At 37.7% G+C, this 23,076-nt stretch overlaps 1 long non-coding RNA gene across 2 annotated transcripts in view; it reads left to right on the top strand.

Annotated features, from left to right (window-relative positions):
• The window catches only part of LOC133385258 (uncharacterized), a 308,573-nt gene extending 292,869 nt beyond the window's left edge, over positions 1-15,704 (top strand). Inside the window, exon 5 of one of the 2 annotated variants that reach the window (XR_009762837.1) lies at positions 13,659-15,704. This is a non-coding gene — a long non-coding RNA (uncharacterized LOC133385258). The remainder of the gene's footprint in view (positions 1-13,658) is intronic. The other variant, XR_009762836.1, reaches the window with a different exon arrangement.
• The last annotated feature ends 7,372 nt before the right edge of the window (positions 15,705-23,076 follow it).

Below are 23,076 nucleotides of genomic sequence, written 5' to 3'. Positions count from 1 at the left end.
CTACAATATCTTTTTTGAGATGAGGCAGCCAGAACTGTACACAATATTTCAAATTTGGTGCACCATAGATTTGTATAATGGCATTGTCTAGTCTGGTGTAAATACTAGGATCCTGGTCTCCTGCTTTCATATGGTCAACAGGGCAGTGCATTCAGTTCCTACATGGTAGGCTGTAGCTCCTCATTCCTCTAGCATTTAGCTCACTTATAGATTCCCTGTTACTTCATCTCACACCTCATCATCTCATCCTGCCACACCTCATCCAGACAAATGCAGCAAAAAATAAAGGGGGGGATAAGGTCAAGTTAGTATGGAGTATAGGTTTGTACTAGAGTGTCCACTTACTGTCAGAAAAGAGGACATGTATCACCAAAAAAGAGGACAAAGCTACAAATTTGCATAAAATGCATATGTCAATTGATATATTGCAAATTTAGAAATATTTACTATAATATAAATAGGAATAGAATACTTCTCACCTCACCATAATGAGGAATACAGTGATCAGGTATCCTGTGTGCCTGCTCAGTCCACTGCCCAGGCACAAACTAGGAACACAGAAAGCTGTTGTATACTGAATCAGACCATTAGTTCAGTATTGTCAACACTGCGTGGCACCAGCTGTCCAGGATTTCAGACAGAGATGCCAGGAATTGAACCTGAGGTCTTTTGAATGCAAAGTATGTGTTCTATCACTGAGCTGTGGCCCTTCCACAGTGAGTCACGCCCAGATGCAGTAAACTGTTGATGGGCAACTTTCTGCTTTCCCTTCGTATGGTTCTTTATCTTTAAACCTGACATGGACTGAATAGCCCTTCAGCTAGGGTGCCTAAGCTGTGATCACCAGATATTGTTGGACTACAGCTCCCATCAACCATAACCATTGGCCATGCTGGCCAGGGATGATGGGAATTTGAATCCAACAACATATTGATAGCTACACATTAGACAGCCCTGATTTAAACAGTGGACTGTCTTCTGTTAAAAAAAAGAACGGTCACATACCTACCCTAGTTTGTCACTTTCAAATTTATTTTTGTTTGTTGTTTTTAAATATGCTGTAACTAGGCCAGGATATGTTGGGATAAAATATAAATAGCCATGAGAATTGTGAAAATGGAAATGGACTGCCTTCAAGTTGACTCCAACTTATGGTGACCCTATGAATAGGGTTTTCATGGTAAGCGGTATTCAGAGGGGGGTTACCATTGCCTTTCTCTGAGGCTAAGAGGCAGTAACTTGCCCAAGGTCACCCAGTGAGCTTCATGGCTGTGTGGGGATTCTAACCCTGGTCTCCCAGGTCATAGTCCAATGACTTAACCACTATACCTAAACAAGTACACAAGAATGCATTATATATATATATATATATATATATATATATATAATAAAAATAACAAAATATTATCCATTATATTTATGCATTTATTTACAAAAAAATTATATTGCATTTATAAGCTATATTTGGCCTATCCATATCTGAAAATTTTAACTGTTAAGTTATTATTATCAGATTTAAGTTGGATTACTCCTGCTAAAATCAGTAGGAATCAGTATGTGTGTGTGCTCTCTCTCTCTCACACACACACACACATGTTCTCACACCTGGTACTTCAACTTAACTACATTGTAGAGTGGGCTTCATGCTGTTTGTTTGGTCTGGCCAATTTTAGCTGTTTGCATTTTTATAACTAGTCCAGTATGTGCATGAAACCACTCAAATGGAATCAAAGATTCCATCTCTGTTCTTTATTTGAAAAATTATCTAAACTAAAGATTGTGTGTGTTCAATATTTGCTTTTATTTACATCCCAAAGCTGCTGCTAATTTCCTTTCATATTGCCTTTGCAAAGAAAATGGTGCATTGTAATCAATTTATTGTGTGCAATTTAAGATGTCAAGGCTACTTTTGTGACTATCAGTATTCTTGCTCTATGGCAGGGATAGCTAGCCCTCCAGATGTTGGAATTAACTCTCATCAGACCTGGCCAGATGGCCAATGGTCAAGAATGATAGGAGCTGTACTCCGAAATCTGGAGGTCACCACGCTGGCTACACCTGTTATATGGAATTCTTCTAGTTTATTCACTAATACTTAAAAATGTATATTACTTGCATTTCATATTTTAGCAACCAGTATATATAGATGCACACAGAGACATATATTGTGCCTATTTCTGTATTTAGAAAGTACTAACCATAAGGCCCAACTGCTACAGGCTAAAATGGCATAATGGTCACCTTAAATGTAACTACATGGAAAGCTACTTCCCAAGCAGAGCTTGGAAGAAATTCGTTACAAGTAACGAATTAGTATTAATTCATTACTTTTTTGAGGAACGAGCGGGTAATTCCTTTACATTTTGTAATAGAACTAGGAGTAATTTTATTACTTGTGGAGTAATTGTATTGTTTCCAGCATTACTTTGGGGCATTACTTGGGGTGGGGAGCATGGGAAGACTTCTGCTCCTCTGATTTGTGGATGAAAATCGTGTGTCTCAAACTGGGGTTCTGTGCAGCAGCGCTCTTCCCTCGAGCTCTGCGGGTGGGTAGATGGCGACAAGGGAGGAGGTGGAGAGTGAGATGGGGTGGAGTGGAGAAAACAATTGTTTAAAAAATGGACAGTGGTGGAGAAGAATGAAGGGAGAAAGGAGCTGGAGGGCAAGAACACGGATAAAGGAGGAGAAGGAGGCAGCAGCAGAATGGAGATAAAGAACTGTGGAGGTGAGAGATGACGATGTGTGTGTGAGTACTGTGTTTGTACTTGGCACACAAAGTGGCCTCCACCACCCTCTCTGGCTACTGAGCTGCATTTGTAGTATTTTAACTTTTTTGCATCTCAGGGGAAAATGTTTGCTTGAGTGAGTGTCCCTTAGTTGGTAGCAGGGCAGGGTCCGGGAGGTGGTTAAGTGAGAGAGATTATGCTTGCTGGCTGAGTGGGGGAGGTTGCACTTGGTTTGACGTGCAAAGATCTGAGTAGTGGCCTCTGCCTCCTTCCCCATCTCCCTTACCAGCAGAGAGACCACCATTGCTATCTTCCGGATAAAAAGCATTATTCTACCTCTGTATGTATGTGTTTATTTTTAATGTTGTTTTAGGCTACTTAGATGTGCAGCAGCCGAGGCCAGCACCTTGTAGGCGGTTTTTTTAAAGTAACTAAAATGTAATTGTAGTGATTACTTTTGAAAAAAGTAAATAATCAGTTATTTTCAGAGCAATTGTAAATTGTAACATAATTACTACTTTTTGGGACATGTAACTGTAAGTTATTACTTTTTAAAAGTAATCTTCCAAGCTGTGTTCCCAAGGCAGGTCGTTCATGTAAAATAGCTTGCCACACAGTATCAGTTATTTCCCTCATACTACCATCCATGTATCGGGAGATTTTGAGGGTTAGGGTCTGTTCACTAAGTGATTCCCCTACATGGAGTAGGGGTCAATGTTTGATAGCCTCTGATAGATGAATTGCAATATAATTAGGAAATTTATTACATTTGTTCCTTTAACCCAAATAGTCAAATTTTGATTTTAAAAAGCAGGTTATTTATTTATTTGAAGAATTTTAAATATTGGATGTAGAAAATTGGATGTAGAAAAGACTAAAACTCTCAAGATATGGTTCTAGTAGAACTAGAAACGACAGCTGCATTTCCATTCTATTAAAGCATAACTATAAATTTCAAATTATTTCAGTTTCCAGAGGGAAGAGATTCTGAATTTGACAAAACAGGGCTGATTAATGCCATTATATGTAGATTTTGCAGGCACTGAAGCTGATCTTCACTGTTGGTTGAGTTTATTTAAAGAGCTTTTCTAGTCACCTTTGATCCTTAGTGATTTCTCCAGATACACAGAAGTGAACAATGTTAAAATCTTGCTGCTTCAGCAGAACAAAATCCAGCTGGCAGGGTAGTGAATCTGCAAGTCATTGGTTACAGCTGTGTTTCGATTTATGTGATGGCTGAAAAAATAAATTACCAGATTAAATGGCTAAAAGAAGACTCTTTGTTTAGCCCTTGTGTAGAGAATGAAAGTGTTTATGGTGCTGTTTTATACACAGTCCTTGCAAAGTAAGTTGGACAAATAGGTTTATTAAAAACATCCCGAAGTGTTGTACATTCAATTTTATTTCTTCACAAGAAACTGCATGTTTTTGGATACTATTGTCAGCTTGCAAATGTTTTAAAAGTCTTCCCTCTTTAAGAGTGTCGGTAGACTGTCTGTCTTACTCAGCTTTATCAGTGGGAGACTATTTCCTTCAGTTTAACACTTAAGTGTCATAAATGCATCTTTTGACATACCTAGAATTACATGTAGAGTCTATGTCAAACTGATATCTTTTAATGGCATTATATTCCAGATTTGTGTTCCATTTGCTTTCATTTTTCATAGAAGTAATGTAGTAGTTTTATACCTGATGCACTCAAGTGTGTACACTAGTATGCACTTTGTGCTAGGAAATAACATTGAAATTGTGTGTTTGGAAGTATTCTAGTTTTATATGATGAATGGTAAGTGTTTGCATGGCTATGTAAGGCCAAGATCCTGAAAGAAAACTACAATGGGAAACTGAAACAACTTGGAACTTTATAGGATGGGGCTTTGAAATTTGGCTATGAAATCTTGGCTCTGATTAACTCAGGGTCATCATGCCATCAACTGAGTCAGAATTTCATCCTGTATATATACAGTCATACCAACTGATCATATTATTTTGAAAACTACATTACCCCAACTATAACTAACATATTGAGAAAGTACTATATGGGTCCTGAAATATTCTTCCTATCCCCAAAATAATTAACTTATGCATGTACTGTCTCACAAATTACAATTATTCATAATGTTATGAATATGCATTTAACTTAATTATCAGTGTGAAAAATGTATTGAACAGGGTGTGCATAATTTGAAGCATTGTAGTACTTGTTGCAACAGATGTGGAATACAACAGATTTGTTTCCTCACTAATAATCTGTTTGGTGCTATTTTATAACAATTATTACATGAAGACAATTAGTTTCATTTCACAGTGATAAAACTGTCAGTGGCTGGGGGTTGATTGGATTTACATTTTAACCAGTAAGTTATATTTCAAAAATAAGTGCCCAAATAAATATTGAAAATGATGGTTGTAATTATATGTTGTAACTGTTATTCTATCAAACCTAATTACTTTTCAAAATCCATTTTACAAAGCTTTTTTACAAAGGCTATCCTTTATTCTTGATTAACTCATACAAAATGCTGGTGATAAGGAGAGTTAAATACCAGCAAAAGAGATCTGTTCCAAGTCAAAAATGAAATCCAGTGACTTGGCCAAGTTCCATTGTAAACCATCCTCAGAAAGACCAGAGAAGTGCTTAAAATATTGTTAATGGAATATTTCCCCTTTTATTTTCCTCAGTAGCATTATTACATTAAGAACCGTGTGACAGAAAACCATGGAGATACAGAATAAATAACCATAATGTATCAAAAGCAGACAAAGGTGTGATTGATCTGTCTGGAATTGGCAGACTCTTTCGCTGTGTCAGGCTGTTTCTTTGATCAATGAGGGTATAGCCTCTGACCCTTAAAATCAATGGAATTGATTGAAAGGGAAAAGAGAGTAAACCATGAGAATGCAGGATAGACTTTAACCTTCACTGTGTATAAAGGTTTGAAATATTAATTTTATGCATGTAAATATGTAAAGTGCTAAATGATTGTGCAAAGCATTTTTTGGTCTTAGTAAAGGAATTGACCTTCTAACAAAGCCATATACAGATGATTACAGATATCTCTGAGAAGTCCAGCCCTTACATTGTTCATAAAATGCTTGTGTTTATACCCCACAAATAAGATTGCATTTTGCTGTGTTTGGAGATGGATAGTGCATATTTTTCTGAATTCAGAAACAATATAATCACCCATTCTCCCTTTGGAAGGAGCCAGTGAGCATACCTGTCTAACTGCAGCTGCAACCATACAAAATTGTTCCTATACAACCTCATGCCTATGAATATTGTAAGTAAATGGAAATAAGTAAATAAAAATATACAAAGGCTACAGAACCCTTTGTTCAAGCACGGGAAAAAGAACTGTATTTGCTTGAAAGCTTGCTGTGTTACTGATTGTTCTCAACAAATACTATAACAGACATATTTTAGTACATGGGAGTTAGAACTGTTAAACAAAGGAATAATAATGCATTTTATAAATATAGTCACCTGATGAAAATTATGTAATGGCTAAATATAACATGATCAGCAATAATTTCATTTCCATTACAAAGAAAACACTACTGTTAAATTCTTTCCATCCCCATTAAACAATGGTCTAATCATTTTCTTTATTATTAATATATCATATGTTTCTGTATCATGGTATTTTTTCATATTAGATTTGTTACTTAGAATTATCAGATAAGAATACACACACACACTTAAAAATGAAAAGAAAATATATATGAATATTGAAAGCTAGCACATCATTTCACCAAATCAAGATGCTTTTAAACAACTTTTCATTTATTTGGGGCATTAAGGGTATTAATAATAATTATGAATCCTTTAATTGGCATATACAGATATTAAGCAAGAACAAATACTGTAATATTTAAAGTAATTTAGACTATAGTTATTTGAGCTGTGTTAATTTAGAGAAAATATAAGGAGAAATGAAGCAAACTAGCTTCCTCTTGTGTGAAGAATTGTCCTCCACACATGCACAGGTGTTGTTAGAATACTGCTATACCTGTTTGAAAAATTGTTCTGCATTATGTTTGATCTCCACAATTCCACATGACTTAAGTGAGTGTGTTGTGCATGTTTAAAAACTATGTAACCTGCAACAGTAAAATATACAAATCAGAGAATGCAAGATAAAGAATACCAGTAGGACAAAGGGGTGAGAATGGACAAAAAGTACAATTTTTTCCTCAGCCGTCTCAAGCCATGATTCCTTCAAAGCCTATATTCCCTTGTTCCTTAGAATAATGATAGATTTTATGAACAGCCGGGCAACAAACTGACATACATACACTTTTACTGACTCACGCTTTCTATATTTTTAATCTCTAAATTGGTCCTAGTAAAGGTAATACACTACTGTTAGTTTTAAATTCACATTGTTTCTACATATCCACTTACAAGCAAACTATAAAAGAAAAAGACTATGTACTCTGGTATTTTGCTATCACTTCATTTGTGCCAGCCCTGCCTAATAATCCCAACTATAAAATTCTTTCTAAGCATACATACTTAACAAATCCAAAAATCTTACATTGTAATTTCCATGCTTAAAAATAGTCTTCCTCTCCAAAATAATGCATCTTTCTCATGCTTTACTTTCTTTGCTATGGTATTTTTTCATTCAAAAACAAAAAGAGAAAAAGGTAATTGCATTGAATATAACCTTCACATTTAAAGCCTATCCCACTGTTTCATGTATTCTGGCACCTGTTGGCCTTCTGTCTTGAGGTCTTTGCCATTCTTTTTTCTAGACCCCATTCCTAAGATGAGCTGGGATATCACTTAAGTTTTGGTAGCTGCAGCAATGGCTGCTCTCGTTTTGCCTCTTCATGTAGAAACCGTGTGTTTCTAGTCTTGAAGCAAGTGCTGTCCCCTTGTGGATGATGAGAACAATTTATATGTCATGTTCGACAAGCTGAATGGTGTGCCTGTTAAGTTCTTCATCATCTATCTGAAATTCATACTCAGCTCACTGAAATACTATTTTATCCTTTTTTTAACCTCTAAAGGGCAAGAGCAAAGATTCATTCTATGTCTCATACAACTGGTCAACAGAACTCTTCCTAGCAAAGATATGAAACTGAACTCATTTGCTAGTGGTTATATGCTAGCAGTCATGTTGTCAGTCTGTGTAGAAACAGACTAATTTCTAACTGAGAAATTGAATGTGTTACAAGGAAAATGAATATTTTCTAAGTGCTCAGTTTTCTTATTACCTTACATGACCCCACCCCACCCCTAGGTAATTACCATACACATATGCACTTACATAATCCTAGTTGCTGCCAAAGGAGCCATAAAAGTCTGTTTTCCAGCCATGTGCCTTCCCATGTTTATTTGGAAATAAGTCCCACTAAAATCAGAGGAATTTAATCCCAGCTAACTGTACATAGATTTGCAGCCTATTTCAGGCAGTATTTTATGTATGTAAGACACAGTTCTAGAGCACCACTGTTAAGAAATGTATATTCAGTATCCTTAAATCCTATTTCAGTGCAATTTATTTCACTTAAGCTGCAATCCTACCTATACTTTCCTAGGAGTGTGCCCAGGTAAAGATGCATAGGATTGTACTATCAGGCCTGTGGATATTAGCCACAGTCAAGAGAAAGTTAAATGGATTGAAACCCTAAGGGAATCCAATGAAACAATCATACAATGGAATGCTTATACTCTATTAATTTCAGTGCCCACTGTCCATTGCTATCCCTTTCTGGTGACTTTGTACACTGGTCCAATGCACAATGAAAAAGGGCTGGACCCAAACTTAGTCATAGTCAGTCATGACTAACTTAAGTCCCATTGATTTCAATGGGTCTTTTCTAAGCATAACTTAGTCTGGATCCAAAAGAGCTCTGTACCAGCATCCTAGTGCAGATAGGGTTTTAAAATTGCTTCACTGCAGTTTCTTAATGGAGATTTAATTAGGAGGCTTGTGAGAGACAAAATATAAAAATGAAGCAAGCTGAGTTAATAGAAATATACGTTAGTTCAAAGTATGTACGATATATGTATCATGATCCAGCTTGAGATTTGTTTTTGTTCTTAACAATATGACAGCACTTAATAATAAAAAAGGTGGAAGTGTATGCAGGTGTTGTTGTTTCAGTCAAATAATAATACCTAAGATTATTTCCCACAACATTAAACTTGAAGATGAAGTATGGACAGAATGTGCTAGATCTTCTGTAATATCTAAAGCTTTTCTCTTTTTCCCTAGAGGTTAGTAACATATAATAATAATAATAATAATAAAAATAATAAAAATTTATTTATGAGTTGCCTATCTGGCCGAATTAACAGCCACTCTAGGCGACGTACATTACACAATAAAATACAATATAAAACCACAATCAATGAGTAATCTAAAAATACCCCTTCCAGTTAATAGCAGCATAAAAATTAATCCACTCCAGAGATCCTGTAAGCCTGCCTGAATAGCCAGGTCTTCAAGGCCCAGCGGAACCCCATCAGGGAGGGGGCATGGCGAAGGTCAGAAGGCAGGGAATTCCAGAGGGTGGGAGCCACAATTGAAAATGCTCTCTCTCTGGTCCGCACCAGTCTAGCAGTTTTAACTGGCGGGACTGAGAGAAGGTCTTGTGTGGCTGATCTCGTCAGGCGGCATAACTGATGATGCTGGAGGCGCTCCTTCAGATAAACTGGGCCGAAACCGTATAGGGCATTAAAGGTCAACACCAACACCTTGAATATAAAATTTGCTTGAAATGTATGTACGAATGTATTAATTGTAGGGTTTATTTATTTATTTTCTTGTGAAATAGTCAATGAAAAACAAATACTGCTGTTATTTACTGTGCTGTTCATAGTCTTGAAACAGAGAAGATGTGACTTATGACCAGGTCAACAGTTTTTCGAATGCTAGAAATAGATTTTTGAAATAACTTCCTCAATCAAATGTTCTTGGGTAGAATATGTGGGTGCCCTTGTGTCCAACGTCTTGCACAAAGTAGGTGAAAGACAGAAGGAAATATTATTTTACACACATTTAATAGAGAGCAGTGACTGGCCCCAATCTAATTCTGCGAGTCCCTTCACATGTAAATAACATTATTTGATCCAACCTGGCTTTTACACAGGCATAATAACAGTCATATATATATATAAACATAGAGATATGATATAATCACATATGGGAAAGAAAGTGTCTTACCCAACCTTATTAGATTGCCACTCCTTCAAGACAACAATATTGACCAACCCCCCCCAAAAAAAACCCACTTATGGTCCCCTTTATAAAGTAAGGTGACTGAACACTTAGAGATGTCCAAGGGTTAATTATTAGAAAACTGAAATCAGGAAGGACCTTAAACCTGGGTCTATGACAGCTGTAATTGAGCTGATTGATTACGACATTTCAACTATTGATTTAATCTAGTCTGCATTTTCCACTGGCCCCCAAGATGCTTCCAAATGAAGCTCTTAGCACTTGAACCTGGATATTCTCCCTAGTCACAGTCTGGGTATAAAATTACAAAATGTTTAGACATTTTCTTCCTTGTTTATCTAATATTCTGTGTTCAAATGCTCCTAAATACTCAGTAGACTAATATTTTTAACCACTGATGAACTGGAATATCTGGTAGACAGTTTGCAGCACACACATGCTCAGTTGTAAAAATAGTACTCTGCTCCCCATTTGACAGCCATAGGGGGAACATTACATTAATTCAATCAGGGTATTGTGGGCACCTCTACATAAAACTAGCAGATGCTGGAAAGAATAGGGAAAAAAACACAAAAATAAAATGGATGAATTCAAGCAAAAGGAGAGCTACAAGCTCAATTATATGCATATTTGCTCCAAAGTAAATTCCATTATGTTTAATGGGGATTACTCCTAGTAAGCATGTCCTATACCCAGTAACCTAGGAATAAGCCCCATTTATCTTATTATGACTTAATTCTGAATAGACATGTATATGATTGCAGTGTAAGAGGTAATGACCAATCTAATACATGTGAATAAGAAGTCAGTATAGATCATAGACTACTGATAGCAATTTCAGCTACACTGTATATGTATTGTGGTTGTTTTTTAAATAAACCAGTTAATGCAAGATTGAAGGCCATAATCCTGTAATTGTCAGTTTTCCGAATCTGTTTTCAGTCCTGAATTTGTTGATTTTATGTCTGGTCTTTCATGCCTTGCCATATTTTGGTTGGCAATGTTTTTTGTCTATATTATTATTATTATTATTATTATTACCCTCCCTTCACCAGCAAGTCCCAGGATGGACTACAACAGTTTTAAATTCATTATTAAAAACAAAACAAATTACAAGCACAGGAATAGGGTGGGTACTGAAAACACACATCTCAGGTGCCAAACGTCAAGGTAAAGAAGTGCATATTTAGTATTCACTGAAAGCTATGCAGTGAAGGTGCCAGGCACACTTCTGTGGGGAGGGAGTTTACAAAGTAGGGGCTTCAACAACAAATGCCCTCCTAGACCATCATCCGCCAAACTTCTGAGGGTGGCGGAACTACCAAGAAGGCCACTCTGCTGATCTTAATATCTGAGAGGGTCTGCAAAGATTTTAAATACTAAATACTTAACTGATTCTTAACTGTCTATCTTTTGTAGGTTTTTTTAAAGTCATGATGGTACTAATTGATGCAGATTGCACTTTTCTCTGTAGTAGTTTAGAATATTTTCATTTCAGTGTTGTATAAAAGGATGCCCTTCATGTTGGCTGTCCCATTTAGGTTGCCAAGGCCCTACCTTAGGTGGAACTGTGGTGTTGCACAGCATGCTGGGATCTCTCTGTGTGTTGAAAGTGGGAGAGCTGAGAATTTTTCCTCTTGGGGACAGAGCACTACTCCATTTTGTACATTAATTCTATACTTTAAATCATATTGACATAGGGTTCCTTTTCCAACAAAATAAGTGTGCAATACATTTTTAAAACTTACCAAGTGTATCATTCAATATGACATTCAAGTTCTAGCCTTTCAGGACAGAGCAAGTTAAACACATTAAAAATAACAGTGCATTATGAAACTACCGTAGCACACCATTTCTCTTTGTCAGCTAGTAAAGCTTTTGCTGTGTTTCACATGGTGCACGCTATATCTGTTGGCAAATACCTCCATGTTTATGTGGATTGATACAGTGATAAATAATGTTCAAAGCATGTACATAATATAAAAGGCCTTTGCATAAATGTACTGCTTTCCTGCAATATAGCTGTTATTCTTTTGTTCTCTCTTCCTCCTCTCCCCCCCCACATTCATAGGCACACTCACTTTGTTTTTCGAAGTCTAGAACTACCTCTTTCTATTATAGATTTTAAACCCAGCAATTTATTACTTCATCATTGTATTAGGGCTCAGAACCACACAGTAATTTGGCAAAAATTATCATTCCTCTTAGGTGACAGCTTAAGTCGTTAAAAAAAATGCAGAGATTCCCATCAGCATGAAAATTATTAATTTGGTTTTTCATTAGTTTTGGCTAAAATACTAGAAGGCAGTGTTGCAGCCTTGTAGCTTGGGAGAGGTCGTTTATCTACTGAGGAATCGTTTCCACTCATGAATTCAGCACCCGGGAAAGGGGGGCAAAAATGAAGAAGGCGTAGAATAAATTCTAAGTCTGTTAAAGAATTGCTGGCATTATTTCTCCTTACATCACGTGCGTGTGTGTGAGCCGGGGTTGTCTGCTTTCCCTGTGGCAGAAGATCGAGGATGAACGTCTGTGCACAGCCTGTTTTCACAACTGCATTTGGAGATCTGTCTTATTGATTAGGGGGAGAAAGGGGTGGGAATAGAACGGTGAGGTGAGGGGAGGACCGTCAGACTACTGGCTTATTGCCGCTCGAGACATTTTCTTCCGGAAAGATGTCAAAGAACTGAGCTACAGCTACAGAGGAAGTAGAAAGGTGGAAAAATAAGAAGAGGGACCTTTGAGAAGAAATGAAGGCATTTCTTTTGAGTATACTTGGGCTGCTGGTGTTTTCCCCTCCTTCCTTTCTCATTCCAACAGCTGACCTGCAAGGGCTGGAGTAACACCGTCATGCAAATGCTGCAGTCCAGCAGGTCTGGCAGAGGGTGGATGCTGGAGAGAGGGTGAATGTGAATGATGAGTGCAGTGAAAAATCCAGCCGGTGCCACCCCCTCCACATGCAACTGCTCTGAGTCAGCATCCGACGTTTTGCCTTGCCTTGCCTTTGTGTTGTGAGTGAGTGTGTGTGTGTGTGTTTTGTCTGTGGAGATGCGTATGCATGTCTGTCTGAGTGTCTGTAAGTGAGCATGTCCGTCTGAGTGTGTGCGCGCGCATATTCATGGGAGGTAAAACCCAGTCAGTCAGTGAGAAGCAAAGGTACGTTGGAGAGCAGCTAAAATCTGACTGATTTCCATCTGCTGAACATCAGATGTATTCCCTAAGGAGGATGGGTCTATGTGATGGGGGGGTGTAATTATGTTAATTTCATATTTACAGAGGGGTTAGCTTTTTCTTCCTAATTATTGGTTTGGAAGCTATGGTCAAAAATTGCTTTGGAAGTTCATATTACAGTTATAACAAAAAGCATGATTTTTTTCCAAATATTTAAAAATTATGGTGCTGCTGGTGGTTTGCTTTAACTCTTTCATGCCTGAGGCATAACAGTTTGAAATCTACTGCAGAGCAAATGACAAAGAAAATATTTGATTGTGACATTATATTCTTTCCTCGATCAAAATGTTTAAAATACTCCAACGTGTATTGAATCTAGAAGTGACATTCTGTTAAATGGGGTGGGGGCAAGGAATAATGGATCTAACTAGGAAGGAGGGGTGTCAATTAGTAAATATTTTCTTTCATGTGTGTGTGTGTGTAGCTTGTCAGCTTGTTCTACAACTTGAGATTCTAATTATTTTGATTCCTGTTGTTTTCTCTTTCCACTCTCTTTTTTCCTTTAAAGCTGAACTGCATCATGAAGAAAGACATGAACGAGTTATATACACCAGACTACTTCAGTGGCCAGGACCTTTATGGCTGCTGATTCTTTGGCTTTGGGTTCATCTGCCGAACATCATGGATCTGTTCCTAAAAGTAGACATTTTCTTTTCCATTCCACAATTGAGACTCCTATGCCGAAGGAGAATGTGATATATTTTTTCAGCATTGTGGCTGTGTCTTGGACTCTAAAAACAAAAAATTATTGGGGAGAAAAAAATTCTTTTTACTAACTGTAGGAAGAATGTTTTTTGAAAGTTCAAATGTGGCACAAAGAATGACAAGTTTGCTAAAAGTCATTGTGTTCTTCAGTTTAGGAAGTGAATAGTAAACCTGCACTCAGAAGTCAGATGCTTTTTCATACGAGTCAAGAAATGCGTATTCCATATGGGATAAAGGAAAAAAACTTAAATTATGCCCAAAGGGCATTTTTGGTCTACAATGGCTTTAAAGTGTTTTAGGGCCCACTGTAACAATGGTACTGGAGATATAATGGTGTGCTATTTAATCTTTGTCTAAGCCACTGGGAAAAATAGAAGGAAAGTGTGTAAAAGTCTGCTTAAAACAGATTTAACCTGTTTTAGCTTCCTCTTAATTCTTTTGTATGCACAACATTGATAGCCTTTTGAATGGGAGAGGGTTTTTTTTAAAAAAAAAATCTTAGTGATAGCTTGCTCATGCAACTGAAACTCTGTATTGACAGTATTAGTGCTGCCTGTTCATGTTATCTTTTCCAAATCTTCTGAAAGAGATATTTTATAAAACAACAAAGCCCTATGTGATTAATTGAAGAAGATTTCGACTGGACCTTATCGGACTTTTCCTAGTCCCTGAGACCCTAACTTGTGAGGTTTTTTAGTAACAATCACAAGTCAGGCTCTTGGGACCTAGGCGGAGGGGAACCAGCAGCTTTGGACTTTATTGATTAACTTATTTACATTATCAGTAGCACAAAAAAGATATTTGCTTTTGGGGAAGGCATGTGATGTTTTGGCCCATAGAGAAATGTGTTGTCCAGAATACAGATGGTGCATAGTTTTGTATATTCATATACCTGTATTGTACACATTAATGTTTTGAATTAATATTAGGCATTGATTCAAGTGCTGAGAAATAAAACAACACTGTTGCTTGATTTGTTTGCCCTTTCAGCACTGAGGCCTAGCAAACAGCTTTCTCCCACCTCCCCCTTTAGAGTTTTAATGCAAGTGTGTATGAGCATTTCCATGCCCTGTAATTTTGTTTCAATGTTTTCCTTGCTTAGATCTGGCAATTTTTCAAATTGTAACCAGTATCACAACAAACTGTAGCACTTCCAGGGTTTTACTATACATGAAGCTAATATCAAATTTATTGTTTTCCATTGTGGTTATTTTACTCAAACTAGTTCACCCAACTTTGTTCTATAAGGACATAGATACTTGTATTATAACACTAAAAATAGCTAAACTATTCTGGAATTTATTTCTTACACAGCTTTATTTTCTATATCGTCCTTAAGCCTTTTTCAGTTTCCTATGTACTACATCAGTTTCCCCATCCTCTACTGTGAAAAATTCAAACTTTGCAAACTGAAACAAAGGCATTGCATATCACAAGCATTCAAACAATTTCCCATTTTGGATTATGTTCGGCTACAGCTGGTTTTTCCCCCCACGTGTGGGAAGAACTGTTGTACTGTCAGCATCAACACTTGTCATTACAATACATTGTTCTTATGCTGCAAAATACTTGAATAGTTTGTTAGTTTTTTTAATTCATCCCCTCCATTATAAATAAATAGGAGCTTGTTTTTTAAAAGAAAGCATATTTTTGGCAAAGGTGTGGCACATTCATTGTATGGCAACAATAAGTTTATGTAAATTCTTTTTCATCACATATTTATATGCTTGATCCAACTGTGATTTAACAAACAAATGTATGTAAGCAGAAAAGTGTCTCCAAATATATAGTATTGAAGACAAAACCATTTTATCATACGAAATGTCTAGTGTTCATTTAAAGATATATATACTAATCTAAAGCTCTAATAGGCAGCAATCTATATAATCTAGTGTAATTCCTACTGAACCAATACTGGACCCAATAAAATCCATAATAGTTCTATTATAAATAAAGTTGACATTATTCTAAAAAATACCTTTGGACAAACAGCTGCCCTACCCACCTCTAAATGAATACAGAAACATAAATTAAAAATAATTCCCACAGCTTCATTGAGAATAGCAATAGCTTCAGGCCAAATAAGCCCAAATGAACTGTTGTAACAGTGTGGGCCAGACTCACTAATTCTTGGAGACTAAAGTACTTTTGGGAGGGGTTGTAGCTTGCAAAAGGACTGAGGTTCAATTCACAGAATCTCCAGTTAGGTTGGGAAAAGATTCCTATCTGAAACCTTGGAAAGTTGCTGCCTGTCAGTGCAATGGTGGCCAATGGTCTGACTAAGTATAAGGAAGTTTTCTGCAATCCTGTGTAAGAAACTGCAGTGCATGACATCAATGGTGTAGAGAAGGAATGGGGAGTGAGAAAGAGAGAGAGGTCCAAGATTTTTTTCAGAGAAGGAGCTATAACAGCATCTGCTAGGGTCCAAGGTAATTGATAGCACACACCCCTTGCTCTGGTATGTGAATGAGGTGATAATGAGGCTTTCAAGTTTGCTTTTTACAGATTTACATAGAGGAAGTCAATAGATGGGAAAGGGTTGTAGCTCAGTGATAGAGCGTCTACTTTGCATGCAGAAGGTCAAAAATTCAACCCCTGGTATCTCCAGGGAGGGCTGGGAAAGATTCCTGCCTGAAACTCTGGGAAGCTACTACCAGTTAGTGTAGACAATACTGAGCTAGATGGACCAATGGTCTGACTCATTAAAATACATTTCCTATATTCACATGTTGCTAGAGAAAGAAGAAATAAATCAAGCAGAGACTGGATAATTCCTTCCTTTTTTTTTGATGGGGTTCCTACTTCACACTGGTAGTTTCAAAGGTTATACATCTTTGAAAGATTGTTTGCACTCTAATTAAATGCGAACAGTTGTGCTTCATTCAGCTGGCAGAAAATTCTTTGTTAAATCTCATTGGGTTTTAGAAGTTGAAACTAGACAGTCAGAAGTAAGCACCACTGAGTTCAATGAAGCCTACTTCCAGGCACTGGATTGCAGTCATATTTCTAAACTATGGTAGGAATACCTCATAAATTGGATATTGTGCTATGTATTATGCTTTTTGGAGGGGGGTGTACACATACACACACAGCAGCCTACATTTGTGTACCATGGTGGTACAACTGTGCTTAAAAATTTACCATTACACCACTAGAGAGGTCAGAATATTTGTCTGTCTGGTTCATTTGTTTGTTTGCTCTTAACTGTAGGGTTCTCCAGTGACTCAGGCATTGACTAACACCTAATCCTTTCAACTAGAGATGCCAGAAACTGAACCTTAGACTTTCTGAACACAAAGCATGTGCCCTTCCACTGAGCAATAAATGGTGGGGCTTTGGCTGATCTTGAACAGTAGACGGTATAATCTGCTGAGTAGATACTGCATCTTACAACAGATTCATAATAACCTGACACTGCATTCCAGTGATACAGTGTTCAATAGCCACACAGGAGTTGCTTCATATTTTTCCCCAGCAGACAAAGCAGGCCCATATATATTTGTGTGTGCATGCATATGTTTCCATTAAAATAAAGGGATCAGCTTACTTATTTTTATTTTACTTATTTAAATTATTTATAACCCACTCTCCATTTGTTCATACAACCCAGAGTTTATGATACATTGGAATGCATAATGAATCTGTTTGGGCTGTGAAAATTGTTTTGAAATAGCTAAAGAAACTGAGGAGACCTCAGAGGCTCATTGAAAATAATGTATTGGCCCAGTGTGTTTCAAATCTTGTGACTCTTACTCAGGGACAACTACTTTAATCCATTCAAAGGATAACAAAGTCTGCTATGCTATCTCAAGCTGCTCATTATCAGTGTATCTTTGATTTCAGCACATAATTTATAGAATTTGCTGCCAGAAGATAGGGTGGTTGCCTACTTGATTAAATGGTTTTTAAGCAGGATTAGACAAATGCATGGAGGAAAAGTCTTCCATAGTGACAAGTCACAATGGCTATAAGGAACCTTCAGGTTCAGAGGCAATCTGCTAAGAAACAACAATGGGAGAGGGCTGCTGCCATCATGCCCTGCTTGCACACTTCCCAAAGACTAGCTGCTGTGGGCAACATGATTCTGATTAGATGGGCCTTTGATCTGATTTAGCAGGGCTTTTATTCTCTAATCCCATCATTTTTGTAAACATTACTTTATTTGATTTTATGACAGGTATTTACATGAATAATTATAGTTTTGCATCACCATTGGGATCAGAATTTGCAGAGGTACTTAATCCAAAGCTCATTAAATTCCCTTGAGAAGAGTTTGCATGATACTGTTTTAAAGTTCTGGCGCTCCTTTGTAGGTGTACAGTAAAGGGGAGGGCACTTCAAGCAACTGTATTGTCACCTTTTAGCAATTACAGGGAAGGCCCCTAGCTAAGTGGTAGAACATCTGCTTTGCATGCAGAAAGTCACAGGTTCAATCCCTGGCATCTCCAGGTAGGACTGGGAATGGTCCCTGCCTAAAACTGTAGATGGAGCAGTTTAAGACAGCTTCCTGTGTTTCTATGTTCCACCTCCTTCTGATGAGAGCTGCCACTCACTCATCCACCCAGAAGCATTTTGTTTTGCCTTGCTGGGGGAAAAAGAAGGACAATTCCAGATGTTTCCTTTCTTGTTTTCATGGCATGTGCTAGTCTCTGCTGTTCTTACCAACGGCAGGTAAAAGCAACCCCTGCCTGAAAGAACAAGGAAGGGAAACAGCTGGTGCAGTGATCCCCACAACCTCTGGCAAAATAAAGTGACAGAGGGTGCCCTGAGGAAGAGTGACGACCAATTGTCTCACTAGGTAGACGGGTCCAGACCAGGGGGAAGGGGCTGCTGCATTTGTGGCTGCCAGCTCTGGTGGCTCTTGAGCAGGAGAGGGGGTGGCACATCAGACACATGGTCCACATATCTACAGGAACAGTGTTGTAGCAGGTACAGGAGGGAAAAGGAACACTGGGATTTCTTTGCAGTTCAGCATTGTCTAAGAGGGAAAGATGCATGCACCTTCATTTCCCATCTCACCAAAACACTATTCAAGACTTATTACTTATTTATTTATTTTATTTATATTTATTTATATCGCACCCTTCCTCCCAGCAAGAGCCCAGGGCGGCATTGATATTGCCATGTATTTCCTTAATCCAGCATGGAATCTTTTTTATCGTTTGGAGTTTGTAAAAAAAAGTGCAACCTGTGCTCTAGCCACAGCAATATATGTGAGAGGATTATATTGGCTGATCAGCAGCAATTGAATATTGTGTCAATAGCTTACAGGTAGCTTTGTGTAGGTGTAGGTGTCTATTTTAATGCTTCTTTTTCTACCACAATGTAATATTGTACTGTACAATATGTGGTATAATCAGCTTCTGCTTCAGCTAGTGGCGCAGAAAAATAAATAAAAAGGCAACCTCTAGCAACACCGAGAGACAAAATGATGTGTGGTGCATACAAAAAAGGAATGATATTAACAATTAGATGAATTCCTAGTTGGTAGACCAGATTCAGCCAGACGCATACATTAGTGGCTGGCTTCTGCTGATGTGAGCCATGCTCGGTATGGTGGAAATGAAAGATCACCTAGTCTCTTTGACATCAGCTTATTTGTACATTTTAATTTTTAAAAGGAAAACCACTGTTTTACATACATCTCTTAACCCTTTCATGATTTTCTCTTCCCTCCTAGGTTGTTTTCTAATTAACTGTCAGCCTAGAATGCTATTTAGCAATTTCCCAACAAACATCAGGAAAAAAAATCAGAGAAATAACAAGTGATCTTTTGTCTACCATGTTCAATGGGATTATTCATTATCATGACAATCAGCTTTAACTTTGAATTGTTATAGGATGGATGCATCTATTCATTCCCCCAAATGTCTTTTGAAGTTTTTAGTTAGTACAACACTTGCCATATGTTTCACAATATAAAATACATTTATAGCTCTTGCCTAGTATGATTTTATTGAAGGCCTTTCATTAACCTCAGTGGCATTAACACTTTACAGCTCAAGCCTAGCCATGTGTACTCAGAAGTATATTTTATTGAATTCAATGGAGCTTACTCCCAAGTAAGTGGGGTTAGGATTGCAGGTTGAGTAAGCCCCACTGAAATTCAGTAGGAGTTACTCCTGAGTATTATTTCTTTATTTATATACTGCTTACATGCCAAAATGGCTTCTAAGCAGTTTACAAGTGTAAGATCAATTATAATGTAGTAGAAATGGTTAATATTCCACTATTAGTATAATACTACTACATGTCATACTGGTAATTCCATTTGGCTGTTATAAAACAACAGGATCAGACAAAGTTGCTTAGTATGACATTGCACAAGAATTAACAAATATTAGTTATAATCCAGCCAGAGTTAAGTAGCTCTTAGACCCAGTCATTTCAATGTGACTGTTTTAAGCACACGCTCAATTCTTATTTATTCATTTACAGGATTTATGCTCTGCTTTTTGAAGAAATCCTTCACAGCACAGTTTACAATTTTATAAACTATATATCCATTCAATAAAACCTTTTAAAGCACATAGCAACAATGAAAAATAATAACTGTAAAGTCATCAGGATTTGATAATAATCTTAGCCATACTCCAGTTAAATATTCTCATTCATACCTCCCCTTCCCCAAACAAACACCTTTGAGAGTCTTTAAACTCTTTTTAAAATGTGAGAGATGGAGCCTCCCTAATCCCTACAGGAATTGCATTCTATAACTGTGGAGCCACATGGGTTTTCCAGTCTAATTCCCTTTACTAGCAGGCCATCTGAGCAAGATGTTAAGGTACAGGAAAGACTATATGGATGTAGGCAGCCCTTTAAATAACCTGGTACTAAGTTGTTTAAGGCTTTAAAGGCAATAAGCAGCACTTTGAGTTCGGCCTGGAAACACATTGGTAATCAGTGCAACTGATACAACACCCTGGCAACTAACATGTTATGACCACCTGAGTGCTGCCAGTAATTAGGCAGCTGCATTCTGTACCAGTTGAATTTTCCAAACCGTCTTGAAAGGCAGCCCTACATAAAGTGCATTCCAGTCCAGTCTTGATATGACAAGTGCATGGACAAGTGAAGTGAGATTTGACTTCTCTAGATAGAGTTGCAGTTGGTTTACCAGTCTACATGGTAAAAGACACTCCTGAGCTTCCCCAGTCAGCAATGAATCCAGCAACACCCCAAACTGTGAACCTGATTCTTCAGGGTATGCAACCCCATCAAGAACACCTCTGGCCAGGGTTACTTGTACACCTACACAAAGCATCACTGTCTTGTCTGGATTTAGCTTCACCTTGTCCCCCTTAATCTAACCCAAAATGGCCTCCAAACACTGGTTCAAAGTTCCACAGCCTCCCTGGCATGACTTGGTGGAAAAGAAAGGTAACATGTCTACATACTAATGACCATTCAGTTCAAGCCTCCAGATGACTTCTCCCAGCAACTTCATATAGATATTAAATAGCATGGAGAACAGAATAACCTTGAAGCATCCCATAGACTACTGATGATGGGGTGGGTGGGGGAATCCCCAATGCTAGTCTGAAATGAACCCTTCAGGAAGGACCATAAATACTATATCACCATGCGTCCTAAAACCAATCCAGATAGTTGGTTCAAAATGATACCACGGTCACTGGTATTGAATGCTGTTGAGAGATCTAGGTGAACTAACAGGGTTTCCATCCCATAACCAAGCCTAAAGATGGATTGGAATGGATCCAAATAATCCATATCTTCCAACACTGTATGGAGTTGTCTGGCCCCATACTTCACACCTTGCCCAGAAATTGAATGTTAGAGACTTGTTGGTAATGATCCAAATCAATGTAATTAAATTGGGAGGAGTAGGACCACAGTCTATCTTACAAATGCATTAATAACATCTGAGATACACACCATAGTCCTGGCCTATCTTAATAACCAGGATTGGCAAGGATCAGAAGTCATGTGGCTGGTCTTAATCCTCCAAGCAGATTATCTACATCTTCAGGTTGCATAAGCTGAGAGATATCCACGTAAATGGGGCCAGACTGTTCCCATCCTGGAGGAAAGCATAATTAAAGTTAGAATTATAAAGCATATAGAACAACTCTTGCTGAAGAAGAGCCAGCATGGCATTCCATAAGGATAAGTCCTGTCTCAATAATCTTTTAGAGTTATTTGAGAGTGTCAATAAGCATACGAATAAGGGTGATCCAGTAGACACTGTGTATTTAGACTTTCAAAAAGTTTTCAGTAAAGTCCCTCACCAAAGACTCCTGAATAAGCTTAGCAGTTATGGGATAGGAGGATAGGTCCTCTTATAGATCAGTAACTGATTAAAGAACAGGAAGTAGAGAGAAGGAATAAGTGGGCAGTTCTCACAATGGAGAGATGTAATAAGTAGGTTCCCGGCAAGGATCAGTATTGGAACTTGTGCTTTTTAACTTGCTCATAAATGACGTGGAGTTAGGAGTGAGCAGTGAGATTGCCTAGTTTGCTGATGAACCAAATTGTTCAGGGTCATAAGAACAAAAAGGGATTGCTAGGACCTCCAAAAAGATTTCAAACTGGGTGAAAGGCATTAATGTAAGCAAGAGTAAAGTGATTCAATGAAAGCAAGAGTGAAGTGGTGTAGTGATAGCTGTGGGTGACTTTAAGACGAGTTCAGACAAATTCATGGAGGATAAAATTTTAGTATTTCTACATTACTAAACTACTTAATTAGTAGTGTTAATATATTTGAATTAAAACACTGTTCGTGATCAGTCTATTTGTCTACAACACATTTAACAGTGCTTTATGGGATTCTCTATTAGAAAATGTTTCAATTGTATAATCAAAGTTTAGTTTTCTTGCAAGTTTTGATTCAGTGGCCAGGGTTCCCATATCTGTGAGGTGCTCTTGACATATACTTGACCTGAAGCAGTTTTTAACATAACATGAGAAGAAGCTGCTGGATCAGGCCAATGGCCCAACTAGTCTAGCATTCTGTTATCACAGTGCTCAACCAGATGCCCATTATGGTAAGCCCGCAAGCAGGACTCTCCCCTCCTGTGGTTTCCATCAACAGCTACTCAGTAGCATGGTGCCTCCAACCATGAAGGCAGAACATAGTCATCATGACCAGCAGACATTTATAGCCTTATCCTCCATGTATCTTCCATGTAACATGAGCCAGAGTGCTGAATGACCTCTCTGCTTCAGCTTTAATCAGTAGAAGAGTGCAAAAGATACATAGT

The sequence above is a fragment of the Rhineura floridana genome, chromosome 5, assembly GCF_030035675.1.
Source record: "Rhineura floridana isolate rRhiFlo1 chromosome 5, rRhiFlo1.hap2, whole genome shotgun sequence".
NCBI lineage: Eukaryota > Metazoa > Chordata > Lepidosauria > Squamata > Rhineuridae > Rhineura > Rhineura floridana.
This window is presented reverse-complemented; position numbering and strand designations above follow the sequence as displayed.